The sequence below is a fragment of the Pyxicephalus adspersus genome, chromosome 12 (genome assembly GCF_032062135.1).
Source record: "Pyxicephalus adspersus chromosome 12, UCB_Pads_2.0, whole genome shotgun sequence".
NCBI lineage: Eukaryota > Metazoa > Chordata > Amphibia > Anura > Pyxicephalidae > Pyxicephalus > Pyxicephalus adspersus.
The window spans coordinates 13,764,303-13,768,184 of record NC_092869.1 but is presented as its reverse complement, the minus strand read 5'-3'; the positions used below and the strand labels follow the sequence as shown (position 1 = coordinate 13,768,184).

At 37.3% G+C, this 3,882-nt stretch overlaps 1 protein-coding gene across 1 annotated transcript in view; it reads left to right on the top strand.

Annotated features, from left to right (window-relative positions):
• Positions 1-3,882, top strand: part of INO80 (INO80 complex ATPase subunit) — a 77,600-nt gene that overhangs the window by 69,890 nt on the left and 3,828 nt on the right. The gene's annotated exons all lie outside the window — the stretch shown is intronic.

Genomic DNA, 3,882 nt, shown 5'->3' with positions numbered 1-3,882 from the left:
TCGTTCGTTTACTAACGATAATAATTGGAAGTGTGTACGTAGCTTAACTGGTCTGTAGTTACCTAGTAATGACTTTGCTCCCTTTTTGAAGATAGGAACCACATTGGCCTTACGCCAAACCATCGGTACCTTGCCAGTGACTAAAGAGTCCCAAAAAAACTGGAAATAAAGGCTTTGAAATAACTGAGCTCAGCTCTTTGAGGACACGTGGATGTAATCCATCGGGTCCTGGTGCTTTCTCAACCTTAATTTTTCCCAGCTGTTTCTCAATCATATGGATTCTGAGCCATTGTGACTCATTTAAGGTAGTACCATTGCTATTATGAATTTGGACTTGAGCTCTGCCGTTTTCCTTTGTGTACAGAGAGCTAAAAAAAGTGTTTAGTAAATCTGCCTTTTTATTTATCCCCAGTTACCAACCCAGCTACATCCTTCAAGGGGCCTACATGATCAGATCTGATCTTTTTGCTATTAATATATTTAAAACATTTTTGGGGGTTTCCCTTACTTTCCTTTGCAATTTGTCTTTTATTTTGAAGTTTTGCACATTTTATCTCCTTTTTACATCTTTTGTTATATTCCTTATAGTTTTCAAACGATGGAGGTGATCCTTCATTTTTATATTTTAGTAATGCCCTTTTCTTGTTACTTATGGCTACCAATTGTATTATATATTTCAGTGTGCTTTTGTAGAACAGACTTGAAACATTCCCATTTCTGTTCAGTGTTCTTTGAGGACAATATTGTCTCCCAGTCCAGGTCACAAAGAGCCCCCCCCCCCCTGAATAGAAAATTGGAAAATTTGCTCTCTTAAAATAAATGTTTTTATCTTTACTGTTTTTGCTTCCTGTTTACAGCTTACATTAGGTGAAATCATATTATGGTCACTGCTACCCAGATTCTCTTTTTTATGCACAGATTCTTTTTTATATATTGGGGCTTCTATAAATTTGTACCATAAAATTATCTTGTATTAAATTCACAAATTTCTTGGCTTTTCTATCTGTGCTAGTAGTTGATTTTCTTATTCTTCCCTAGCACTGGGGGGCCTAAAGCAGACTCTAATAATTAATTGTGTGTTATTTAACCCCATATTCAACTCCACCCATAATGCGTCAAACTCATCGCTTGTTCCATCCGCAATTTATTCTTTCACATTCACTTTTCGATCACTTCTCACATACAGACAGACACCACCACCCTTTTGTTTGACTTTGTCTTTGACGAAAGAGAGTATACCCAGGAATATTGACAGCCCACTCATGCGAAGAACAAAGCCAGGATTCAGCAATGCCAACTAAGTCATAATTCTTACGCCATGCGTTTCCCTCCCCACCACTACTAGATGTGCTGCTCTTACGACTGTTAGGGGTGGAAGTAACATCACCACCACTGACCCATGCCACCACTGGGTCTGCCGCCTGCACATCTTCACATAACTTTGCAAATATGTTGGGGTTCTCAAACACAGGGCTGTCCATCCTTTTCTGGGAGCCCCTACCACTTCCTCTAGCTACAGTAACCCAACTCCCTACATGTTCATCCTGATCATCCTCTCCACCCTCCACATCTAGGCCATTAACAGCCTGCTCAGTGAGCAGGAGATCAAGGAGATGGACTGATCTCAGTGTTGCAATGTGCTTCTCCAGCTCTCCCATGCGAGATACCAGAAAGGCGACTTGCTCACATCTGTCACAGCGGTATTCACCTAGGAGTTGTTGCTCCATTTGTGCATACATATGGCAGACTGTGCACTAAACCAAACCTTCCACCTTGCTACCACTAATTTTCCCAGTTACAATGTTTGTTTGTTTGTTTACAAGGTTTGTTTACAGGGAGTTATAAAAGTTTACTTACAGTTTGTGGTTACTATAAGGATTTCTCTCCTTTTGTTTTTGAACTCCTGTTTTTTTCTAACTTCGCTTGATTCAAGCCACGTATTTCACCAGCCAAGAGTGAGCAAGAAACCAAATGGATTTACAATTTGTCACTATGGGAATCCCACTATGCAGTTGTGCCATACATTTAGCGCTTACTGCATGCCCTTCCCTCATCTGGGCATCGGTTAGTTTTCTGATGTCCAGGATCTGACAATTTGGGAGATACTATCTCCCTGTCAGGTGAGAGACTCTGGATAATTAATACCTTTTTTAAACGATGTACATCTGTGATAAACATTGAGGAGGATCTTTTTGTTCTCTAACTTCTCCCCTATCTAAGAATAACACCACCTTCGGTATTACAAACGCCTGTATAGGCGCGTCCACACCTGGGAAAGGGAAGAAGACCTGTAAAGCATACCAAATAACGCAAGCATATAACTCTTGCGTGATAAGGGCAGAAGCTTCTCGCAGCTAGATCTATTGGGCATGCATGAATACATGCTGTTTTCATACAGAATCACTTGTGTGATCCATTTATAAGGGGGACCTGAACGCAGCACTAACCTACTCTCCAAGTACTTTTTATACATAAATCTTTGGTCCTTTTAGTACCATTTAATGATCAATTAAGTTTGGCAAATCTTTTTTTGAGCCCCTCGAAACCTTTTTTTTTTGTCTCTTCCCCTTTTTTGACCAGATTGCATTCATATTACTCCTATCTGTGAACCAATCCACCTTATTAGTTTCAAAGGTGAGATTAAGCACCATTCTTCAGCATAAAACACTCCACTACTTATCAACTTTAAAATCACAATTTTTTGCTATATTCTCGCTTCTATTACCATATATTTTGCTATATATATTTTTGCTATATTCTCGCCTAATCTATTACCATATATCTACATATATAAGACACCTCGCTATTACAACCTATTCAACATCTTGATTGAAATAATTGAAACATCAAATCAGGTAACCATATGACACTCCTATATCCCCTTTTTTAATATACCACATACGTAGTGTACATAGTGTTAATTTCCTGAACCAAGATCCTCTGAATGGCATGTTCTATCTTGAAACACAACTATCAAAGATAAACGTAAGTTTCCTTCAAATAACCTAGATGGTCGTTTTTTGTATAGCATTACTTTTCTAAACTATGATATTTATTTATCAGAAACCATAACCCCTCTGAACGAAGTGCAGCTAATCCACGAAACACAATACTATCTGCTTTTAATGATTTGAACACACTGATACATAAGATTTAACCGTAAGTCTTTCATTACTTTTTATTTATGAAATATGGAAACCATGTTACTATGTCTTATATTCCCTTGTATTGGATATGATGTCATTGATAAGGATATGCTTAATAGTTTGATCAATTGTAACAAAAAAGATACAAATATTTATTCTTATGTATTGTGCTATTTCTCTTTAGCTTGCTATTCTGTTCTCCAAGTCCCCTGAGGAAGCCTTCTTAGACGAAATGCTTCAGGAAGGGAGACCTATGTGTTTTACTTAAATCTATAAGTATATGAATAGCAATCTAAGTTCAATGGTTACCCTGTAACACTGTCCAGTAACTAGAATAACATTTATGTATACCTTGGTGTAGTTTTATAAACCTTTATGTATTTTGCAATTCAATAAAGTAATTAATTATTTTTAGTGGATAACAAAAGAGTGGCGTTAAAAGCCTTCTTTTGTTACGTCTGTCTGTGCGCAATTCCTTAATTGACCAAGACAAACTCTGCAGTTGTTTCTTTTTGCATGTCAAAGCACAACTTGCTCCAGAAGGTAATGAATGTCTAGGCTCCATAAAGATTTATTTTTTATTTTTTGCTTTGTTTGTGATTAACTCACAGTGAGGATTTTATACAGTAACTGAGACCATGCTGTCTAATATGTTGAGACAAACATCTGTCCTAATTGCATTTATTAAAATAATGTACCTGTTCCGACTTACATACAAATTCAACTTAAGAACCCA